The following is a 25,232-nucleotide window of genomic DNA, read 5'->3' as shown; positions in this document are numbered from 1 at the left end:
CAACCACATTATTTTGTTGAGGGTGGAGGGGGGCACCTAGCTATTTTAAACGATACGTGTAGCAGGGCTGTCCTTTGCATATGCAAATGCTTTTGTTTTTCCCATGTTCGACTGACCTCTGAGGTTTTTCTGGAATGTGCTCGGGATTCTTAGAAATTAAAGCTAGATGATCCCATAGGAAGAAAAAAGCCTTGTTTGGACTAAGGCTGCCAAGATATCCTTAAAAGGAAGGGTCTGCCTAAAACATAGCACTGAAAGCATTTTGTGGCAGTTTTGGCCTCTGCTGGAACTCAGGACTCGCGATGCCAAATATCCACGGGAGGTTCCAGTCTTTCAGGCCCTGCAAACACCACACAAGGTTTGTAGAGCTATATCCAGTGTTTCCCAAACTTGGGTCTCCAGCTTGATGTTGGATTACAGTACAGCTCCCATCATCCCTGACCAAGTTTGGTCTTGCCAGCTAGGGATGATGGGGTTTGTAGTCCAACAACAGCTAAGGGACTCAGGTTTGAGAAACACTGCGTATTAAGTCATTATAAGCAATAAGAGCTCACCCGGTTTTAAAAACAAACAAAAAATCTGGGGCAAATCCCCCAGCTTTTAATGTTTAACAGACTATGGTATTTTAATGTTTTGTTGGAAGCCACCCAGAGTGGCTGGGGAAACCCAGCCAGATAGATGGGCAGTGTTAAGTTGTGGGTGAACATAACACAGCGATTCTTCAAACAGCTCTTGTTTACTCACAGGTCAGAACAGAACTGAACTGGAGGGTTCAGCCAACCTGCTTATATAGAGCTCCAGTACAACGCAACTGTAACCATTTTCTGCAACTATCCAATCACTGAATGTCACTTTCAATCCCTTATTTGCATATGTGGACCTGAGTGAAAACTCTCTACAGTATCCCCCTGCTGGCCCAGGGTGAGAACTTCAGTACATAACAGGCAAGGTATAAATAATAAATTATTATTATCATTATCATTATCATCACAAGGTTCTCTCTTAGAGAAGGCACACTTAAGTTGATGAGAACCACACAAGAGCTCACAACCATTTCAGTGGGGACTAAGAAGGAGAAATCCCAGGAAATTGAGACAAACCCAGGGCCGGCCCAAGACATTTGGACACCTGAGGCAAAACAGCAACCCCCTCCCCTTCAGGGAAGAAGAGGTAAGTGAAGATCTACATCAGGATTTGCTGCCCCTGTGAATCCTTCTGCCTGAGATCACCTCCCCTTGCCTGGTGGGTGGGCAGCCCCCACCCCACCCATAGAGTGCCACCCACTTCCACCTCTGGCCATAACCTTCACTATCAGACACAGGTGAGGAGTAATATAGAGTAAAACAAAGTACCTCTGAGTGTATACAGAGCGCCTTCTTTCACCAGCGAGCAAGACATAATCCAAGTACTAGCGGCGATTCAGGTAGCAGAATTTGTTTGTGGGTGGGATTTTTAAAAACATGAATAGTAATTTATATTAAGCTTTTCAATATTGCTATACAATATAATAAGGGAAACAAATGCAGAATAAGACAAAATAAACAATCCATTGTTTGTGTGTGGGGTTCAAAATAGCAACACCATAGACAAATGGAAAATAACTTCTGAAACATCTCTGGCATTGGAACATGAAATTAAAGAGATCGATCTGAGAGGTCAACTCATTTAAAAATATATCCAGTATCATAGCCATGGAAAGACCAGACTCTCTCAGAGATATTCTAAAGCCCTTTGCCGAATGTTCAGCATTCTTATCTTTTTAATCAAGTTTTCTTCCCCTTTACTTGGAAAGATATCAGGAAAAGTGTGCAGGGAGTATTCTACCCAACTGCTCACTAAGGTCTGGTGTACACATGAGCAAAAAAGGTGAGCAAAAAAGGACTAACCCACACAGTGTAAATGTACTGGGGTCTCATTTAACTCAGGTGCTCAACTTCTGTGCACGTTTTGTTAGGATCCCAGCACAGCACACACCCAGGCTATGGGTCCTTGACGTGGGGTGTGTTACCGGAAAAATCCGAGGGCTCCCTTGGACAAAAAGTAAAGACACCAACCAGAGTAAATTGGAGCAAATCAGCAGCCTGTAGGCTTGGCCTTTATTGACTGTTGCAACAGGGTGCTCCCCTCACTTGCAGGTGAGAGGAAGGACACAGAAAAATGGTGTGCAAGACCTTATAAAAACATTTGAAATTCCCCTCCTCTAGGTCAAGCCCACCCCCAGAAACATCATGCATACATTACAGAAAGGAGGGGTTGAGGGAGGAGTTGTGGTGGTAACCTGAGTGTCCTGTCACCTGGCTGGTTCCCTTCTCCTCCTCCCCATGAGTCATTTTCTGAAGACAAAGGGTAGTCGCAGTTTCCTTCCCCCTGAGGGAAGATCTGATCATTGTCCTTTGTTCCAGTCCATGCTGAATCCACTCCCATATGCAAGTTCTTTGCGATCTTGATTGTCTTCTGTCTAGGACCATCAGGGTTGGCATAGCAACTGGGCAGGGCTCCTGTGGATGTGCTGGGATGGTGAAGGGATTATGGCTGGCCTGTATCAAACCTTCCCCATTTTGTAGTCCTTCCTTCATGGAGTAAAATAAAAGTAGAACAGTGCAAATCCGATGCATGGTTGATTTTCTATGAATTTATAACAGAAGCGTAGCGTATGTAGTGTGTGTGTGTGTGTGAAGTTTGTACAAACTGAATGATGGGGGGTGGGTTCCTGCTACAGGTGGTAGCCCTGTTTGTTTCCATGCCAACTTTCCCCCAAAGAACTCAAAGCAGTGTGCAGGTTTTTCCTTTCCCAAGTTTATCCTCTCAACAATCCTGTGTGGTCAGTTAGGCCAATTGGTTCACCCTTTGCGCTGAACAGGATGCAAATCTGGGTCTCCTCAGTCACAGTCTGACACTAACCACTACATCACACTGTCAGGCTGTGAACCTCCAGCCTGTGGGCCAAAAATAACCCACCAGGCCTCCCCATCCGGCCTGCCATTTCAGGTGTGGGGCAGCTACCAAAGTGACTAGAATGAAACAACAATCACATGGTGGATGTGGGGAGCACACCTTGCTCCAATCGCACCAACCAGTGCGAAAATGGAGCAAAAAAGCTCTGTTTTAGCAGCAGTTTCAATGACTTGCCACTGTTGGAGCAGCCAAGAGCTCAAACCAAAGTGTGTCCACACGTTGCTTGTGGATAAAACACTTAATCTTTGCTCTTGACTGGTAAGAGCAGACATAATGGATTGTGAATAGAAAGAGAAATGTGGCTAATTAAAGAAGGTGAGATAGCCCAAAGATTTGCTCAGAGAATATCCTGAGAACAGGATAGGTCAGATGTAGCTATTCTAGACTACTCTGTGTCTTTGACTCTTAATGCTCTTTTTCAGAAGCTCTTCCCAGATGTTCAGCTGCGTAGGCAACTGAACACAGTAAGTTGAGAAGGAAAGCAGGACTATTTCTTGGTCTCTGCCGAGAGACCAGCTACCTTTGGCTCTCTGCAACAATCACCTGCTAGCAGCTGTTCCAGAAAGCTGTAGAGGAGCAGGAGAGATGCAAACAGGACTATTATTTTACCTCTGCTGACAGATCAGCTGCCTTTGGTCCCTGTGGCAGCCATTCCAGCAGACTACTTGAACTGCTCCCATCCTGGGTGGTCATTACAAGAACGGTAATATTAAGAACTGATGCCCAAGCTTGTTTTTTCCTCCCTATGCCCTTTTCCTTATGTGTTGTGACTGTAAAATAGGCAGCGATCCTGTAGTACGATACACACCTCCCTGTGTATGCAAGCAACTTTTTCGGTTTCTTTGTGAGTAGAGTGAATATTCTGCACTACCTTCTGTAATGAGTTGTTATTTCCAAATGTGTACGTATGCAAGTTGAGCACAGGTTTTGCCACACTTGAATCAGCAATCAGCCTACACTACCCTTTTGGCCTGCACACAAGCAAGTGAGGTGTCCCACAAGTGCCTGTGGCTTGGAGTAGCCACCAGCCATCAAAAGCCATCAGCTGTGATCACCCCCCCCCCATACTGAGCTCTGACTCAACAGAAATGGATATTTAAACATCCAGCCGAATTGCTGCAATGTCTGAAAATTTGTTACTGTGCTAGTTCAGTGGCCAAAATCCCCCGCACTGTGAAATTATTTGCTGAAAATGCTTATGTAACCAATTGCAAGAGTGGTCTGCTAGAAAATAAACATTTATTCAAGAAGGCTGCTATATTAATGAAGAATAGGCATGGCTTTAAAAGAAAGCATAAATTTATTTTAAGTGCATGTCTGTGGGGTGCTTGTGATCTGAACAAGACCTGGATGAGTCCCAGGGCAAGAAATCCTTCCTCTGTTTGCTTTCTCAGCATTCCCTACATCTTAACCACCTGTTATTTGTAGTAGAGCCACATATGGGTAAAATGGGAGACATAGCAGCTATCAAGCAACAGACCTCCAAGTGTCCCTATTTTCCAGGGACAGTCCCGGATTTACACAAGCCGTCCCCATTTCTAATTGGATCCTGGAATGTCCTGCTTTTCCTTAGGATGTGCCTGCTTTCATCAGAGAAATGTTGGAGGGTTCTGGTGTGTGTGTGTTTCAGAGCTCATTGACACATCCATTTCCCCCTACCACTTTTGTTATGTGCTGAAGTTCTCACCCTGGGCCAGCAGGGGGATACTGTAGATAGTTATGCAAATGAAGAATCGAAAGTGATGTTCAGTGATTGGATAGTTTGTATGCAAATGAAGGATCGAAAGTGATGTTCAGTGACTGGATAGTTTTAGAAAGTTGCTACAGTTACATTGTTCTGGAGCTCTATATAAGCAGGCTGACTGAGCTCCTCAGTTCAGTTCTGTCCTGGCCTTTGAATAAAGAGCTGTTTGAAGAATCGCTGTGTCGTCTGATATGTTCACCCACAACGTAACAACTTTCCCTCAGGGAAACCCAATCTTTAGTGCTGAATCGGCACAAACTGCAATTGAGTTTCCCGCAGATTGCTGTTTGTTCCACTTCAGAGCTAAAGAGCAGGTTTTCCAAGGGAAAGTAGTGGAGCAAAGGCTAAACCACTCCGACTCGTGCCTAGATATTGTGGGACAAGCAGGAAACTGCCTGTACCCGTGCTTTCTAGGAACAGGGCAAGCAGAAGTGTGGAAAAGCAGGCTTCTGTACATGGACTGGGATCAGTGGTGTAGCATGAATTGCCAGTGCCGGGGGGGGGGGGGAGATGGAGTACGTATTCACATTCAACTGCCTAACAGTGTCCACAACACCCAGGAGATGGCAGCTGCAGAGGTAATAAAAACAAATTGTTTCATTGTCTGGAGAGGTCACTTCCTGGTTCGCAGGGAGAAGCCCATCAAGAGAAGTGCACAACTGTATTGAGGCAGCACCGGGTGTTGAAATTTTGTGCCCCTATCAATTCCCCCCCCCCCCCGGGGCAACTGCCCCTATGGGCCCCTACATGAAATGCCACTGACTGGGATCCACATGTACACATGCTTCCTGTGCGCCAGCACACTTTTTTCTTCTTTGCTGTATGTGAGAGATCAGGGGGCACAGTAGGGGCCGTTTGGAGGTCTAGTGCATCTCACTGGAGCCTGAACTGAGGTCTGTGTGCCCTGGTGCTTGTCTAGTGATGCCTCAAGTCCCCTGAGCCTGTTGTGCCACTTCCCACACGGGTCAAGCCCTTGTTGCTTCTTCCTCTATATCAGGCTTCCTCAACCTCGGCCCTCCAGATGTTTTGAGGCTACAATTCCCATCATCCCTGACTATTGGTCCTGCTAGCTAGGGATCATGGGAGTTGTAGGCCAAAAACATCTGGAGGGCCGAGGCTGAGGAAGCCTGCTCTATATGATTCTGTGGCATATGACAGGTGAAGATCACCATCCAAGGCAGGCACAGATGTCTCTGGTACCCTGAGGCATGCCTGCAAGTCGGGAGCCTAGTTCAGAATCTATCCAGGAAACCTGAATTAATGGCCACATGGTTTGTCTAACTTTCCCAGAGGAATTCTGAATTAGGCTGGGTGAGTTTGCCTAGCTCTGAACGCTTTATATTGTTGGTGTTTTCTTCTTTGGGACTGTGCCGTGACACACTTTGCACACGACGTTCCTACCGGAGTAAAAGTCTTTAGTTGACTCGCAACCCTCCACGGCGGGACGATGAAATGAGATGCCGCTATACTCTGGGCCGTGGGCTTTATCTTCTGAGGGGTGCAGAGAACCCTTCCTATGTATGTCTTTGAGAGTTTTGCATGGCAGAGCAGGTAAGTTCTCACTGCCATTTTTGTGCTGCAGTTGTTTGTCCTCGTGCTATTGCTCAGCTATGCATTCAGCCAGAAGATAATGTAATTTTTTGGCAAAAGGGAGTGGGGGGGGGTTGAAGTTGGGGTATTCTTCTTCTTTCCCATTAGACCAAAGCCGCAGTGAAGTCTTTCCTCTGCATACATTTGCAGGGCAGATAGTCTGCTTTCAGTTCTTCTGCTGTCAGGGTGGACAACTGATAAACTATGTGAGAACTTTGTAAGGGGGAAACCAGGAAATTACTTATCAAGCTCCAGCTTTGCAGAGTTTCTGGTGCCAACGTTTGGGGTGAGGAAGGGGGGAAGGCTCAACCAAACACACAACATCTGCACACATTATAATCTGGAGGCTCCAGCTGTTCAGAACTCTTTCAAGCCATGCAAGTGAGGAAAAAACTTTATTTCTCTGAGGCGAATTGTCATTATTCTCTTGGCTCCTGAAAGCTCTCAGAGAAACCAGATTCCAAATAGGTTTGCTAATACCAGCTCCGGTTTTAACTGGCTTTCTTACTCAGCAACACACACCCGTGGGCATGATAAACAGCATACTGTTTTGCTTGTAAATGTAATGATACGCTAGCCTATTCTCTAGACAGCATTTTCTCCCTTTGCTCTTAAATTATAGAAATCTCTGCATTTGTGGCTTCAAGAAAAGGATATCTGGTTTAATTTTTATTTTATTTTTTGTCTTTCCAGTGCACACAGCACAATTTATTTTCAGAGTAAAGTGTGCTGTTGATAAACTGCGGAAACAAGCATAGTTATTACAAAACTGCTTTTCTTGAGATTGTAGCTTGTGATTTGAGACAGATGAAACATTCTAAGAGACATAGGGCAGTTTGCTGGAATCATTGCTGCCCTTAATACAAATTGCATCTGTTTCTGCTCTGCAATGGGCTCCTGTCAAATGACTGGTTTTGCTGTTTCTGGTATGATTCAGTCAAATGGGAGACAATGGCTGATTCAACCGTTGTTTATATGGCTGCAGCAGGTGTCTACTGGTGCGTGTCTATGACATCACTAGATATCTTCCTTGAGAAGTTTAGGAACAAACATGTTTGAAGTGTTTGTATATGGTCATTAGTAGCTATTGGAAGGTATGGCCCATTTCAGTAGCCAATCAGTTTTCTCCAAAATTTAACTAAGCAAGATTTCAATGATTTAACCTGTTTCAAACTCACTGAAGTCTGCAGAGCTAGAATGCAGTGAGATGCCCAACCCATGATGCTGATCCTGATGTTGGGACGCAAGTTTAGAATTGCCCCCTTCTGCTTCCCCTTCAACTTCCAGCATCTCATCTCAAGTATAGAGCTAGACCCAGGGGCAGCTGCTCTTTGTGGATCTGGAGGTGACAATCACGCCTTGGGGGGAAGGCTACAAGTTTCATCAGTATCCAGAGCAGATCATTGCTAAAATGTAAAGCACTGGGCCTCTAGTCTCTGCTTTTTAAAGCTAACCCTATTCCCACCACCCAATTTGAGCTGCTTAATTTCACTTAGTTTTAATCTCTTTGCTAGTAATGATTTTTCACAGCTTCCTCACGCGGGCAGTGCCATCCTTTGCATGCTAACTCACAAGTAGGGCCCACTAACTTCAATGTGACTTTCTTTGTGGTAAACGCACACAGGACAGCAGCCATGGCTTGCTCATTCATAGATTTGTGCCCTACGCCACCCACTGCATAATCTGCATGCCTTCCTCTCCCTTTTTTGTTGGAGAACTCTCTACTGAAGCAGACTGCACCAAGCTCTAGAAGGATGTCTCTAAGCTAGGCCAAACCCTTTCCATTCACCACTTTCTCAGTTGGGAGAGATCCTTCTTCTGGAGCCTAGCACCATCAACCTGGTCAAGTGGTTCTTCACAGGACCAAGAGAAAGAAGAGAAGTCCACAGGCCGAGGAACTGATGAACTAAACAAGGTTCTGGAAGAGTGGTCCCAAGACGGGAGCTTGAAAAGAGTGGTCCTGTGTGGTTGACAAGTTGTAAAGTAATACTTCTTCTTCTTCTTTTTAAGTGATATTTTATTAGAATTTTCAGAGTAAGACAATAACTGGAAAAAACACAGGAAAAAAATACAAAAACACAAAAATACAGACAATTAACATAATAGAAAGAAAAAAAGAAAAAAGAACAACAAAAAATCCCTAGTTTTTTTAATCTCTCTTCTTTGATTAACTTATTTTCCTGACTTCCTCACGCCTCCCTTTTTTGTATTCCATTTAAAAACTTGGTTCAGCAAATTCATCCTATTGGTCTATCCTTATTTATTTTTCATCACATATTTAACTTTGAACTTTCATCTAATATCAATCCACTCTTGCATAATCTTTTACCTTATTACTAGAACCCCTTCATTTCATTCCAATGTCATCAACATTCAGAAATTTTACAATGTTTCTGTAAATAGATTTTAAATTTCCTCCAATCTTCTTCCACTGACTCTTCTCCCTGGTCTCGAATTCTGCCAGTCATTTCCGCCATTTCCATGTAATCCATTACTTGCATCTGCCATTCTTCCAGGGTGGGTAAATCTTGTGTCTTCCAATGCTTTGCAATAAGTATTCTTACTGCTGTTGTAGCATACATAAAGAAAGTTCTGTCCTTCTTTAACACCAATTGGCCGACTATGCCCAGGAGAAAGGCCTCTGGTTTCTTCAGAAAAGTATATTTAAATACCTTATTCATTTCATTATAGATCATTTCCCAGAAGGCCTTAAACCTTGGGCACGTCCACCAAAGGTGAAAGAATGTACCTTCAGTCTCTTTACATTTCCAACATTTATTATCATTATTAAAAATGATAGATTTTTGCAAGCTTGACTGGAGTCATGTACCACCTGTGCATCATTTTCATAAGTAAAGTAATACTTCTTATTTTACGAGTATCATAGCTCCAAAAAACACCAAAATGGCTGCCTCCTGTTTCAGAATTCTTCAGCTCTGTAGCACAAGCCCTGGAGCTAACCAGGCTGCCTGTGACTATTGAATTTGAATCAAGGCTTGGAAAGAGAACTTTCTCACAGTTTGTATTTTAAGGAAATAAAAACTTGCAAACATTTAAATATCTGCACTTTAATATTGCAATGGGTTTGGGGTTAGACTAGGTTGGTTTTGGGGGTCCTTGGACTGTGCGTAACAATCTCACTGCTCTTACCATATTTATTATGCAAACACTCTTTAAGAACTGGAACCGGAAATTTTGCTGAAATTTATTCAGATATGTGAAATATACAAATAAAATGGAAAAGGATACTACACAAAAATAAGATTAACTGGGAAAACTTGATGAACCAAATGCAGACAGGCACTTTTCAGTTATCAAACAGTATTCACCACCATTAAAGTATTTGTGAGAATTGACTAAGTTACCTATGGGCAATAGACTCTGGTGATGATTTTTTTGGTGGTATGCTATTTGTAAGCTGATTCATCTTGCAGTTTGATAGCTTAAAAGTCTGTGTCTATATTTGGCTTGCAGGTTTGTATTCACCATTTTATTATTGTGTACATAGTACTTTTTCCATTTTATTTATATATTTTACATCTCTGGATGAATTTTAGTACAATTTACAGTGACTGTCTTGACCTTTTAAAAATTGCTTTTTGTTGTGGTGAGCAGTCTGCACACTTCTTTTTAATCTGGCATTTTTATTATGGAGCTTGAGCATTCGTGAGGATGACGTTTTGTGTGGCAAAATAGGCTTCCAGCCTCTGGGCCTCTGGCTGGAGAGGGGACTCCTGAGAGTACACAGAGTGTGCTAATGGGGCTGATTGCTACCGCGGCAGAGTGGATGGAATTTCCATCTGGAAAATGGAGCTGGGAGTTGTTAATTTCCCAAGTGTTTCCATCCTAATCTAAATTAAACCTCTTTGTCCACAGCTGCTTTTTATCAAATTTAAAAAGAAGGGAGATCGATCCAAACTTGGCTCTCCAAAGTCTCTTCTAGTTTGATCTTCATTCAGTTACACACAGAGACACAGACACACACCGTTTACAATATAAGGATGATAATAAAACTGACTTATTTTACAGGATTCTTCCATGATTATTGAAATGGTGTAAGCAAAGAACTTTGAACACTCAGAAGTGTTTGGTATGGAATATTATCTCAAAAAGCAAAAACATGTACTTCGGGGTTCAGGTTAAAGTGTTTTCAGTAGGTCCGTAGATCCTTTCATCCTATATAATAAAGCTTTCTGAACCTTTTATTCCTTATCTGTTTGAACCAACAGATGTCCCTTGGTCCACAGATGGTTAGCCTATTTAATTTTCTCTGTAATCCTCAAATGCTCTGCTCAGTGCATTTTCTTTATGCAGGAATGTGCTGGTTTGTATCATATAGACTTCATATACTGAATGAAGAGCCCTTCTGACTGGTGAATGATGTCATTTCCTGGCTCCAAAGCTAATAAGCCACACATGTCATATTGTGTATTTGCGATGGTTAGTTTCTTCCTCTCGCTTAATGCATGGTTTCCAACTGGCAGCCTTTGCACTGAAATGCTTCAATGTGGCTCAACGCTAGTTATGCAACCTATCAAATAGGATTTGTTGCGTAAGGAAGTGTTTCGCTGGATATTAGTCCCCAAAAGCTTGTTACAACCCATCCATGCTCCACACCAAAAAGCCCACCAGAAGCTTGGTAATTATTCTGTTTTTGTTACATGCTTCAAAAAAATAAAATAACCCATGGCAGAGGTCTGCATTTAGCTTGGTGGATCACACGTGGTGCAGTTCTATTGGTAAAATCTCTCACTATAACATTTCTAATACTCTTGTCATCACACTGAGCTACTAGGGGAGTGAAAGAGGCACACAGACTTAACTGATACTTGGAAGCCGGTCCTTCCGGGACTCTACCCCAGATGCTGAATAGGTCACCTTGGGAGGAAGAGGATAGGAAGGGGAGGCTCTGCCATGACCAGCCAAGGGGGAGGCTCTCCTCCCTCCCCCTCTTTCTTCCTGACACCAAGGAAGGCTTGAAAAAGGAGAGAGGGAAATTGGCAGGTGCTGAGGAAGAATTGGCACGTGCTGAGGAATAATGACTGGGATCCATCTTGGGCAGGATGGCTGAAGGCAAGCTGGGAAAGATGACTTAGACTCCAATGCTGCACTGCTGTCGGGAATAAGAGCTTCTTGATATTACCATGCTGCAAGATCTGGACTGCCTCCATCTAAATTCAGGTGTAAATATGTGAATAAATTATATTTATTTATATGGATCTGCCCTTGATCTTTCTGCCTTTCACATGCATATGCATCTTGAGGGCAGCAGAAAAACAATGGAAGTTATCTCAATGCAAAAATACATATATGTCTTTGTTTTAGACATCCCTTGTTTTTACCCACAAGATTTTGGAATGGTTGTGATTGGTCAGCCAAATCTAGTAGCCTCCCCTCCCCCACCTCTGTATACTTTCTTCTGCAGTAAATAAATGCAGATTTAATTTGGTTCCCTAAAGGATAATTCAAGACAGGAATTCATCCTGCCACATGACATGTATGTTATTGAAGCATTTGTCTGCTAGGACAGCGTTTTGTTTTTGAACAGCTGCTGTTTAATTGTAGCAAGAGGATGAATGCATTCAAGCGCCAGGTGGAATTCCGCTACCAGACAGCAAAGGACAGCTGAAAGAAAGGAGCTCCAAAATAAATCCCCTATACAATGGAAAGATGTAATCATCCTCAGGTGTTGGCTGCCAAGCTTTTTTTTTTAGGTCAGTCTATAGCCTAAAAGATGAAACTTCATTGCTTACGTAAATCACTAAACAGGCCTTGAAGGGGCCGGCATCAAGTTTGCAGCTCCGCGTGGGGCTGTAGCTTAAAAGGGCTGGCCAGGTGAGCAGGCATAAGTGGGGTGGCTCAGATTTATGACTTGATAAATGCCTGGAAAATGGGCTGAATAGTGATGGAGTGGGGTGATCTAGAAATTGCAGGCCCTTCACTCCCACATGTCCCATTTCCCCCCCCCCTCTCAAAGCCCTACCTCCTTTCCTTGTCCTCAGCTCACCTACTGTCAGGATGGTGTCAGCGGCTCCCGACTGGTTGCCCAGGAAAGTATAAAGACAAGGGAAAGTTTATTACAGTCCTTTTTTATTCCAATCTTTACAGAGAGAGGCTATAGAACCCAGCCTCTTGGATAATGGTGTTGTCCTGAGTGAATCTCCACCCGCCCCCCATCTCTCCCACTTCCTCATTCATCATGATCCATGCGACGGTCATCTCCAGGCTTGACTACTATGCGGGGCTGCCCTTGAAGCTGTCCCAGAAACTCCAGTGGGTGCAGAATGCTGCAGCGAGGCTCCTCACGGGGTCTCTGCCATGGGAACATATTCACCCAGTGCTTTTCCAGCTGCACTGGCTCCCGGTGGAGTACAGGGTCAGATTTAAGGTGCTGCTTTTGACCTTTAAAGCCCTTCACGGCCTAGGACCCTCGTACCTACGGGACCACCTCTCCCGGTATGCCCCACGGAGAGCCTCAAGGTCCATAGATAGCAACACCCTAGAGGTCCCGGGCCCTAAGGAAGTCAGTTTAGTATCAACCAGAGCCAGGGCCTTTTCAACACTGGCTCCCGCCTGGTGGAACGCTCTGCCTCATGAGACCAGGGCCCTGCAGGATCTGATTTATTTCCACAGGGCCTGTAAGACAGAGTTGTTCCGCCTGGCCTTTGGCTTGGAGCCAATTTGATTCCCTCCCTCTCTTTTTTTCCCTTTCTTTTCCTTCTCCTCCTGCGATGAGGCTACATTTTAATATTTTAATGTTCCATTATTTTAATGTTGTATTTTATTTTTGTTTTTAAGTTGTAATCATTCATCTTGTTTTTATTATTGCTTGTAAGCCGCTCTGAGCCCGGCCTTGGCTGGGGAGGGCGGGGTATAAATAAATAAAAAAAATATTATTATTATCATTCTTATCATCTCCTCTATGGGTGCTGCTACGTTCCCTCTGTCTTTGAGCTCTTTGCTCTCCTACTTCTAAGGGCTTGCCAGGTTCTGGGAGATGGAGGGTCTGGAATGCTTTCTAAAGCCAACATGTCAGCTGGGTGTTATTCCAGCTCTCCCATGATTCCTCAGCTTTTCCATTCATCTGCCTCTGAGCTGCCACCTCCCTCAAACCTTCCTTTTCCTCCTCCCTGGAAGGGTCAAGATGGGGAGCTAGTCTCCACCACTCCTCCTCTGCCCAGTCCCTGACTCCTGCTGAGGCTGGGTGCTAAGGCTAGCCTCGGTCCTTGTGGGCAGCTGTGGTGGTGTTGCCTTCTGCAGCCAGCAAAAGAGATATCGCTGGGAGAAATAATTGAGACTGGAAATATAAGCTTGGGTCCCAAGATTCCCATACATGAGTGGAAGGAACTTCTGCTGGTGAACTTAGGGGTAGGATCACTGATTCCTCCCTCTCTGCACCTCCAGAAAGCCCTGTGCCCCTGTGTTACATGGTGCTCTGGAGAGATTTTAAGCCCAATATGTGCAGGTGCAACAGCAGAGCAGATTCAGCATTCCTCCTGACCACAAGTAGGAGTGCCATGGAAATTCGTATGCTATCCCCAGAGGCAGTTCGGATTTCTGCCGCTACCTGCAGTTTCTTGTCAACATATGGAGACTTAATGGAGCCAAGTAAAATGAGGAGGAAGAGGGGGAAGACCTGATATTGTCTGTCAGACTTTGTAAAAGCTGCTCCGTTTGTGACTGGAATGCTGTCTGTATTGTGCTTTGCCATACAACCAGGAGAGCCAACTTGAATAAAATATTGGGGGCAGGCAGGTAAGCATAACCCCGCATAATCGATCACATGATGTGGGGCATGCATGCCATTTGAATGGCAATGCCCATCAATTTTGGGGAGGCCTCTCAAATATTTTATGGGGGAGGGGCACCGAAGCCCCTTAGCCTCCAGAAATTGGCTCCTATGCTCACAACATTTTCTATAGTCACTCTTCTGCAATAAACTATTTCATTTCATACTTGGTATATTATTCTTCAGCGATGAGGTCAATTGTGCTGCAGTGCTTCAACATGTGTATTTTTTTTAAATGAAGGTTTCATTAAAAGCTAATTATGATCAATTAGATTCCAATTACTGTGAATGGGGCAGGAAAATAAAATAGGTACTGAGGGGAATTGAGGTATTGACCTCAACATGGTAAACTGTCATTTATACTGGTGCAGCTGTATGATTATTGCCATTATTATTATTATTATTATTACTGAAGTCTCCTCTCCCCCCACCCCCAATCTGAGTAAGGAATATTAGAAAAAGAGAGACATTAAGATACCGTGCTTTTGTTGCTTGAGGTATGGCAGTAACTAGTTATCCAATGTACCTCTGAGTATACTTGCGCAAATTCTTCAACTGCCTGCTATATAATTGAAACACCATGATGCATCTGCAGCAGCAAAACCTGGCACCTTCACCTTCCCCAGATGTAACATAACATGTCTCTCCCAGATTGGTCTCTACAGCCACAGAAGGTTCTCTAACTCTCCAGTTGTTTGACTTTACATCTAGTGGTGCAAACTTCCATTGTCTTTCGAGACAGGCGGGTAACAGTAATTGTCTGGAATCTCTTGCTTTTAGTCTGCTAAATTATATCTTGTGTGAGGATGTATAGACATAGGGACTGAACCACAATGGAAGCAGAATCCGATACAGTGATTCATTGATAGCATGTTTTACTGATATGCATGTTTAGAGCTCCACAACAAAGCAAGCTCTGAGCAGGGCAACAAATTGATACTTCCTATTGTCCTGCAGTTTTCCCACAGGAAAAACCACTCTTTAGTGCTCAGCTGGAGCAAATGGGCAATTTGGGTTTCCTCTGGATTAGCATTTGCTCCCATTTAGCCCTAAAGAGCAGGTTCTCTCTGGTTTGTTGTCCTTAACTCTACAAGGGCTGCTTCAACTACTGAAGGCAACAAACCTCTGAATATCAGCAGCTGGGAAATGGGGAAGGTTCTGTTGTGCTCAGGTCCTGCCTCCTGGCTTCTCACAAGCATCTGGTTGGCCACTGTGAGACTAACAGTGTTTCCCAACCTTTGGCCTCCAGCTCTTTTTGGACTACAACTCCCATCATCCCTAACTAGCAAGACCCAGTGGTCAGGGATGATGGGAATTGTAGTCCCTAAACAGGTGGAGACCAAAGGTTGGGAAACACTGGACTAGGAAGCTAGACCAGATATGCCACCAGCCTGATCCAGAAGGCTCTTCTTATGAAACTCTACTCACATTTTTAATATCAGACCTGGTGTTAATAAAACTCATAAACTCGCAACTTTTGGCTTAGTACCTAGATCTTATTTCACTCAGCTCTGACGTGGCAGATATTGTCTCCTTAAGACCACCTGGTCTAAGAATGGCTTTAAGGCTTTGGATCATTGGTCTTTGGTGGGTGGGTTGGGATCTACTCACTGATCTACAGAGAGCTGCTACAGCAGCACAACCACTGTACACTACAAATACCGGTACATTGTAAAAATAATAATAAGAGAGTCCCCAGGTGCCTGTTTGTGTTAAATATGGGTTCTGGGCCTGAAAAGGTGGAAGACCAGTGCTCTAGATTACATTTAATGTGGCAGTAGTGCAGCAGTTTTCTAAGCTTGGGAGCCCTGGGTTTTCTTTGCGTTCATGCTCAGTATTTTCTTTTTCGTTCATGTACAGAGGCAGATGACAATTTAGCTGGTTGCTCCCTAGGTTAGTTCCAGATACCACTTATTCTTCATAGCTGCCAAGGTCTTCTATGACCTCACTGAGGACATGAATGCTTTGAGAAGGCTCTCTTCAGCTTCCAAATGGAGCAGCTTCTGGGTAGCAGCCATGGGTTATTCCTATGCAACTCTCTTTCCTTAGCTGGCTTGGCTTACAAAGAACTAATCATTCAAATGATTGTTTCCATTCATTCACTTCCTCCTTATGCACACACATAACTCTTCAACTCAATAAGTTTTCAGGGGAACTTCACAGCTTGCACAGTTTATTCAGATTCCCCACCAAATTTGCCATAGGTTATGAGGTTTCTTCTTTTGCAATTTCCCCAGCCCAGCTCCCTCCTCTTTTACACACAGATTCCCTCTCTGCTGAAGGGGTATGGAAAGGGTGGGGAGAATGCATTGCAGATATCAATATTGTGCAGCTTGAAGCAATTGGATGCATAAAAACTGACTCCTCTTGGAATAAAAATTGTCCAGACCTATAAATATTATTCAAACCAGAACTGCTTCAAAACGGGTACAAAAACAGATCAATGACCTCCAAATAGTTCCATAAGACACGTGCTTGGCCTTAGTCACTTGATTCATTTCAGGGTGTGTCTCAGCTGCAGACCCTCCAAGTGTCCCTATTTTCCAGGGACATCCCTGATTTAGAGAAGCTGTCCCGGTTTCTGATTTGATCCTGGAATGTCCCACTTTTCCTTAGGATGTTCCTATTTTCATTGGAGAAATGTTGGAGGGTATGGAGTTATACAACCCCCTGAGCCATCTGAAGGCAATCCTGTTTAATGTTTTATTATGTTTTCATATGTTTTGGAAGCTGCCCAGAGTGGCTGGGGCAACCCAGTAAGATGTGTGGGGTATAAAGAGTAAAATTATCATTATGGAATGGGACGTCCCTATTTTCATCGGGGAAATGGAGGGTATGCAGCTGTAAAACAAGGCCAATGATCTCCATATGGTGTATGGCTAATACAATCGGAGTGAATGTCGCTGAGCACCCACTTTCTGCTGGTGACAAATCTGAGTGTGGTTTCTATTGGCCCAGCCATAGAACAAGCTCTCAGTTGTTAAATGGGGCTGTTATATCACAAATTAAGGCAGCACCCCTGTCAAATGCTAAGTGGGGCAAAGCTGTGCTCTAGCTAGGGAAGTGCACCTATTGGCCTCACTCTGGCAACAGTGCCTTACTTTGCCTTGCTGTTTTCACCATGGGGGCCGCGCCATGTGAAATGCTTGCATGAACATCTAACTCCCAATTTCTGCTTATGATACTTTGATGCCAGGTAGCATTGATCCAGCCATTGCCTGCCAAGCCACAACTCTGAGGTGCTTGAATCTTATGCCTAGCCCCGCAAACTCATGTGCTAAGAGTGTTCCTACTTTGACCGTTAAACTTGCAGGATGCAAGAATGTTGTGCTCCTAGTAGTGCCAGAATCATGAATCACTTTGAAGAGTCTTGGACTTGTTGTTCCCACGTTGTGCATGTGTCAAATCTTAATACACAGAAATTCAGACTGCTGGCCTGTAGTCTTAAGCATGCATACCTAAAACTAAATTTATTTTGCTGAAAAGAATGGGGTTTCCACCCAAATAAATGTGTTTAGGATCAGGATACCAATATTATACATTTCTACCTCAGCTTTTGATACCTGTTTATTCTCCCCTTCCAGAGCAGCTTCTTGTGAAGGCTGTCGGTTTCCTTGTGATGAGAGCATGAAGGCTTGCACTAATTCATTTGGTTTATTTACAAAGCAGGATGAGGACCATAGAAACACCAAGACAGAATATATTTAAAGTGGTGGTAGAGAACCTGTGGCTCTCCAAATATTGTTTGATACATGGCTACTGACCATTCCGACTGGGACTGATTGGTGGGAGGTGCAGCCCATCAACATATCTTCCTCATCACAGATTTAAAGCACCATTACTTCTCCCCAAAGTAAATATGGCACTGAAGCCCCTGCCATGCTCCTTCAGTGCTGGCTTCATTCCATGTGCCAAAATGGTTCCTTCAGCCAGTGGGGTTTGTCAGATAACTGGCAGTTAATAGGCGACTGTGACTTATATGGCAAGTATGTTCTAGCCATCAGTATCTATTGAGGAAGCATTTTAGGTATTAAGGTAAAGGTAAAGGCACCCCTGCCCGTACGGGCCAGTCTTGACAGACTCTGGGGTTGTGCGCCCATCTCACTTAAGAGGCCAGGGGCCAGCGCTGTCCGGAGACACTTCCGGGTCACGTGGCCAGCGTGACATCGCTGCTCTGGCGAGCCAGAGCCGCACACGGAAACGCCGTTTACCTTCCCGCTGGTAAGCGGTCCCTATTTATCTACTTGCACCCGGAGGTGCTTTCGAACTGCTAGGTTGGCAGGCGCTGGGACCGAGCAGCGGGAGCGCACCCCGCCACAGGGATTCGAACCGCCGACCTTTCGATCGGCAAGTCCTAGGCGCTGAGGCTTTAACCCACAGCGCCACCTGCGTCCCTATTTTAGGTATTAGCTAAACAAAATCTGATGGTACGTGGGTGGCGCTGTGGGTTAAACCACAGAGCCTAGGGCTTGCTGATTGGAAGGTCAGTGGTTCAAATCCCCGCAACAGGGTGAGCTCCTGTTGCTCAGTCCCTGCTCCTGCCAACTTAGTAGTTTGAAAGCACGCAGTGCAAGTATATAAATAGGTACCGCTCCGGCAGGAAGGTAAACAGTGTTTCCGTGCGCTGCTCTGGTTCACCAGAAGCGGCTTAGTTATGCTGGCCACATGACCCGGCCAGCTGTACGCCGGCTCCCTCGGCCAATAAAGCGAGATGAGTGCTGCAACTCCAGAGTCATCCGCGACAGGACCTAATGGTCAGGGGTCCCTTTACCTAAACAAAATCTGGGAGAGAATGGCGCCATTACAATTCTTTGTTTCATTCTAATGGCTTAATTATGCTTCATGTTGTTGTTTAGTCGTTTAGTCGGTGTCCGACTCTTCGTGACCCCATGGACCAGAGCATGCCAGGCACTTCTGTCTTCCACTGCCTCCCGCAGTTTGGTCAGACTCATGTTTGTAGCTTCGAGAACACTGTCTAACCATCTCATCCTCTGTCATCCCCTTCTCCTTGTGCCCTCAATCTTTCCCAACATCAGGGTCTTTTCCAGGGAGTCTTCTCTTCTCATGAGGTGGCCAAAGTATTGGAGCCTCAGCTTCAGGATCTGTCCTTCCAGTGAGCACTCAGGGCTGAAATTTCCTTCAGAATGGATAGGTTTGATCTTCTTGCAGTCCATGGGACTCTCAAGAGTCTCCTCCAGTACCATAATTCAAAAGCATCAATTCTTCGGCAATTATGCTTCATAGTTCCCTTTAAGACATCCTTTTTATTGTGGATTTGTGATGATTTGTGCTCAAGATGGTACTGGGGCAGTTATATGTGATCCCACTTTCAATGTTTTTTGTGCATGCAAATGGTTCAGGGCAGACATACTGCTTCGTTTCCCATCCGTGCATGTCCTTAACTTCCTGCTAAAGTTGTGCTGTGCAGTGTTTTGTATCACAAATGTTCTGGAGTGGGTGGGCTCTGTTTTGTTTTCATTGTGCTATATGGGGCAAGCGCACCCTTCCAAAGCAGACATGTTTCTGTTTCCACACCATTCTCTGCTTTTGCACCGTCCATGCATAGAATTGGATCTTTTTTCTTACTGGACAATGATTTGCTCCTTAAATCTTTCATTGTTTATCCTCTTTCCTGGTCCACAAAGCTGTGGAGCTGTTAGTTTTGTTTATATGACTTATCCATAATGTTTGGAATTCACACTTAACTTGGCAGACATCCCCCAGTGTGGAGAAAAATTGTAGCATTTGAATGAGGTGGAAGTTCGGTGTCCTGCAGACTCTGTCAGCAAGTCTTTTTGCGGTTTGAGTGATGTTGGGTTTCCTTTGGCTTTTGAAAAAATCCATAACCACAGAACTGGATGGCAACATAGTGGAATACCAATATGGTGAAAAAATTAATTGTCTCTGCCTTGATTTCAGCCCAAGTTTTCAGCAACAGAATGCCATGAGCTTATGCCAGCTATTTGGTGGTCTGTATGAATCACTCTATCTAGCAAGCGACAATGCAAAAAATATATTTGTGCCACCATGTCGTAATTACTTTACTGTGATTAATGGTTATTACCAGATGTTAAGTATTGTGTTCCAAATCCACACAACAAATCTGAAAATATAATATTTTATCTTTCTTCTTTGCCATCCTTTACATTATTGCCCACATATTTCTTTTCTTTTTTTAAAAGATTTTTATTAAAGTTTCAAAAATTATATAAAAACAAAACAAAACAATAATACAAACAGACAAAGATAAAAACAAGTATAATTTCAATCCCTTATTTCTTATAACTTACTTCCCCGACTTCCTCATACCTCCCCTTTCTGTATTCCAATTTCTAATTTATTAATTCAGCAAATCCTTTCCCTTAATTTTCATTTAATTTTTGGCCTTTCTTTTCTTTTTACTTATCCATTATAGCTGAAAACCACGTAATTTCTAACCCAACGTCATTCTAACATTCATTAATTTTGCAATGTTTCTTAAGATAGTCCTTAAATTTCTTCCAATCTTCTTCCCCTGTCTCTCTCCATTATTGCCCACATATTTCCCCCTTGAAGCATACGTAGTTCTATCATTGGTGCCAGGGTCATGCAGACGCAAAAGAACCCCAAATTCCACACCAAGAAAAGGGAAATTATGTGAATTGTATAAAATGTGCATGCAGGGCGGGGTAGTGATACATAATTTAAAATGCTTCAGCTAGTTATGGGAAGAGGCAAGGAAGCACATCTCTTAGAAATCTTACTCAGCCAACTCTTTAGCATTAGAATTGAGTAGACAATGAAGAAGTGCACCTTCAGAGGTGACGTCAAACTGTTGGAAGGTGCCTGCTGTGGCTGTAGAGACCAAAACAGGAGAGACATGTTTTGTTACAGCTAGGGCAGGTGAAGGCGTCCGGTTTTGCTGCTACAGATGCACCATGGCATTTCTGCGCTCCTTCCAGCGGTCATTCCTTCTCTGGTCATTCTGGATACATCATCATCATCAAGTTTTATTGTGGCAAAAGCCAGTGACACTAAACACCACAAGATCAAACAAAAAGAAATCAACAACAACATCAGGAAAAAAAAGATTACACAAGGGAACTTTGCAGTGTGCCATTCAACAGAAGAGATTTACGCTTCCTGATTACTAAAGTGCAAAATTTGGCCACCTCATATGATATTGAGCTTGAGGAATCTTCCAGAAGATATTTTCGTAGAATTTCGGGGGAGGATTCCAAATAATGTTGTAGGGGTATAAATTTTGATAAAAGCGGCAAAATAAGTTGAACTCGTTCTTCACTATAAAATTCGCAAAATAGAAGGATGTGTGTAACAGATTCTACCTTATTAGACATACGGGGGCAGAGACGCGCATGCATTGGTACCCGCGTGAATTTGCCGTACAGCACTGCTGAGGGCATTGTCTCAAAGCAGGCTCTAGAGAAAGCCCATCTATAAGCTTCGTTAGTGATGTTAGTTAAGTAAGGGGCAGCTGCAAAATTAGGCCAAGCTTTTAAACATCTATACGTCTCCGGGAGTAGGGCGTCTTCTTGTTGTAATTTGACATCGTAAAGTCTCTGAGTGATAATTGCTTTTGCCTTGTTCAGAGTTCCAATAAGAAGATTTTCAGGGTTTAGGCCAATTTGTTTGATCTTGTTAGTTATTTGCATAAGCCAAGGAGGATAGGGGACTGCGGCCAGGAAGCAAGGTAACAGTCCCTTAGGATTGTAATGGATTTTCAGCCAGAGGGATATTGCTTGCTCCCAGACTTTTAATTCCACTCTGGGCAGTCCTGCCTCTTGCCTTAAGACTGCATTAGGTGTACACTTTGGGGTAGCAAATAATGATCTTAAGAATTTTGATTGTACTGTTTCAAGGATCTTAAGATTGGCAGAGGGGCTAATTTGAGAGCCATACAGGAGTTGGGCTAAAGATTTTGCCTGAAAAACTTTTAGGGCCATCGGGAGGAAGCCAGCTCCTTTCCTTCTGAATAATCTAAGGATGGCATTTGCACTTCTTCCTGCTGATATAGCTGATGTGGTCAGGTGTGTTGACAATTTGGCATTGTAAGAGAAAGTAATGCCTAAGTATTGGAAGGTCTTAGTCTGTTCAATGGCGTTTCCCTTTACGCTCCAATTATCTTTCCTGAAGGAGTGGTTAAAATGTACAATTTTGGTTTTGGCAAAGTTAATTGTTAACAGTTCAGTGTTACATTGGTCACTAAACTTTCCTAAGGCACGTTTCAGACCCACTTTGGTTTGGGAGAGAAGAACAGCGTCATCCGCATACATTAAAACTGGTACTTTTCTGCCATTAGAGAACGGGGGGGGGGGGGGTTTCGATTTCACGGCAACATGTGACCAGGGAGTTAACATAGATGTTAAATAAAAAAGAAGCTAATAGGCATCCTTGTCTAACTCCTCTTTGGACTGGGATTTCTCTAGAGAGTCTGCCGTCCTGTGCGAGTCTTATCTGGAGGGTATTTTTCTCATGAAGCTTAATCATCAGAAGTAATAACCTTCTGTTAATACCCATATTGGCCAATTTGGCCCAGAGCCTACCCCTGGATACAGAATCAAATGCTGCCGTTAGGTCCACAAAGGCTGCATACAATCACTCTGTATACATGATCTGACTGTCTGTTTCCAAGCACTGTGGTCGTCTGCAAGGGATTCCCCTTCCCTGACACTTGCATGGGAAAGGACCCCCAAAACACACATGGGTACTGTTGACTCATTTGTGGCACAGGAAGTTCAGTTGGTTGCAACAGCTTAGTCTTAATCAGCTTTCTAGAGTGAGAACGGAAGTGTATGCTAAACTGTGTAGGGGGAAAGTGTTTTTGTCAGCTGAAGGAAGGTGGTTTCAGGAAAACACGTCTAGAGATACAGATGGAATTTGCACCGCAGACTAAAAGAGAAGGTGCTGGGACAGTAACAAGCAAAACCATGTTATACAACTGTGTCTGGGATGCTTTGCTTACTGTGAATAAATGGGCAACTGATGAGTGTTCAGGGACTTTCACAAAAGTACCACCATGTTTCTTGATATCCATGAATCTTTTCCTAGCCTCTGGCTGTTTCAAAGCTACAATTTCTGCTTTTAAAAAACCGGATTATTAGGAAGCCAACAATTTTCATCTAATAAAAGGAAAAGAGAAATGGTATGAATGCAGTTTTGCAGTTGAAATCAGGGAGCATCAGGGGTAGGCTGAGACCTTAGCAAGTGTTGACTAAGACTAGAGTGCAGAGTTGGAGCACGGTAGACTTTGGTGGAGGGGATCTGTTGCAGAATGAGCAGCCTTGCTGCCTGATTTGATGAGTTCCCTTCCAACAGGTTGTGCTTCAATATTTGTAAATAAAACAAATATTTGTTAATAAAGCAAAAAATAGACTATAACTCTCCAGTGCTATCTCATACAAAGGAAGCTAAGTACTTCAACCCTGGATTTCTCACCCAATCAGAGAAATTGAAGCACATAATGGCAGAATATTTTTTTGCTTAGCTGGTTTTGCCAAACCACCAACTTAAAACAACAACAAGATTCCATGCATATGTTGTGAGTCATATACTGGATCTGTTGCTCTATATTCCTCCCTATAGCATCAGTATGGAACAAAGATTGTTTGGTCTACAATTTCATCTGTATTAAGTGGTACCTCCGGCAGCAAAAGCATTAATTCTTGTTTTGGCTACAACAGCTGATCAGATTTTAGTGGCCCTTAAGCCTGCAGGGGAGAACTGCACAAGAGCCCATGATGCATCCATTATATTCAATTTTACTGCTTTTAATTTTAACAACCAGTAAAGTTGTCCCACCTCCAGCATTCTAGAACTGAGATGTAGAAATGTCACTGTAGTCGTGCCGCTTTAATAACAGAACTTGCCGCAGTTTGAATGACTGTTTTCATAAGTAAAATTTGGCAGGGGTTCTGTATTTGCTATAGAAAATATTTGACATTTCAGACATTTGTATTTCACATGTTTGAAAGCAGTTGACAAGACAGCTAACTTCCAAGTTCTGCGGTGCCTGCGTCAAGAAAAATACAACCAACTTGTTCAAGCACAGGTCTACATGCCAAAATACTTTGATGATATTATTTGCCTATTATGTGATCAAATGACTTGAAGCGATTTTATGAGGGGAAGGAGTATTGTTTATTGGGAATGAGTTAGATTGGTTAGATTGTGGAAACAGAGCTTCGAGAGGCTGGTGGACAAGTGAGCCGCCATTGCTGAAGGTGCTCATCTGATTTATTCCAACCAAATGGCCCTGTTTGCATATTTACCCGGCCAAATATCCTAATTCTGAGGCAAGGGAGCGATCCGTGCAGTGGCAGCTGGTGCCCGTGGAGCCTGACAGGGCAGAGGGCAGAGAGACCAACAGCAGATTCCGAAAGATTTAAAGAAAGTATTCATGTACGCCACCACCGCAGCAAGAGTTGTGATTGCACAAACTGGAAAAGGGAATGTTTACCGACCAAAAAAGATTGGTTGACCAAATTAATGGAGTACGCGGAGATGTACAAGTTGACTGGGCAGATAAGAGATCAAGCAAAACAAAAATTTAAAAAAGATTGGAACATATCCAAACAAAATTTGAAAGACTATTATGGGGAAGTTGAAATTTTGACTGGTTTAGAATAACTCCTGTAAGAATAAAATACTAAAATGTAGCGGAAAATCAGGAAAACAAACTCATAGACGTGTTAAGAGAGGCATTCAAATAAGTAAAACTGAGGACCCAAGTAGGAAGGGGAGGGAAGTCAAGTATAAAAGGAGTACGAATGACTCAAGCAATTAAGCACAAACTTTTGTTTTTGTTTTCTTTACTTTTTATTATTTAGAAATATGTGTTTTGCCATGAACGTAAATTGAAAGAATAGAGATGATTTGCAGAGAGAGAGAGAGAGAGAGAGAGAGAGATGATGACAGGCGCAAATTACTTGCCTTGCCCCGGGTGCTGACAACCCACGCTACGCCACTGATTCTACCTAGCCCCTTCCTCCTCCCTGCTGAGTTCTACAAGCGGCCACACAGAAACTATATTTACTAGGGGAAAACATAGGAAAGAAGTCAATGCAATAGTGGTGGAGGCAATGACTGTTGGTTGTGAGTCAGGAGAGAGGTGGGTGCTGACTGAGGGCAGTTTCAGCTAATTGGGAGAGTGCTGTT

General features: G+C 43.5%; 1 protein-coding gene across 5 annotated transcripts in view; it reads left to right on the top strand.

Annotated features, from left to right (window-relative positions):
* The window catches only part of C1QTNF7 (C1q and TNF related 7), a 42,144-nt gene that overhangs the window by 12,208 nt on the left and 4,704 nt on the right, over window positions 1-25,232 (top strand). Inside the window, exon 1 of one of the 5 annotated variants that reach the window (XM_081925768.1) lies at window positions 6,229-6,250. The exons of the other annotated variants lie outside the window; for them this stretch is intronic. The gene's annotated coding sequence lies outside the window, so the exon portion shown is untranslated. Of the gene's footprint in view, window positions 1-6,228; window positions 6,251-25,232 lie in introns of those variants that run through there. 5 annotated transcript variants of the gene reach the window in all.

This window comes from Podarcis melisellensis (genome assembly GCF_964234715.1).
Source record: "Podarcis melisellensis genome assembly, chromosome: 9".
Classification (NCBI taxonomy): Eukaryota; Metazoa; Chordata; class Lepidosauria; order Squamata; family Lacertidae; genus Podarcis; species Podarcis melisellensis.
The sequence above is the reverse complement of the archived record's forward strand: the minus strand, read 5'-3'. Positions and strand labels throughout refer to the sequence as shown.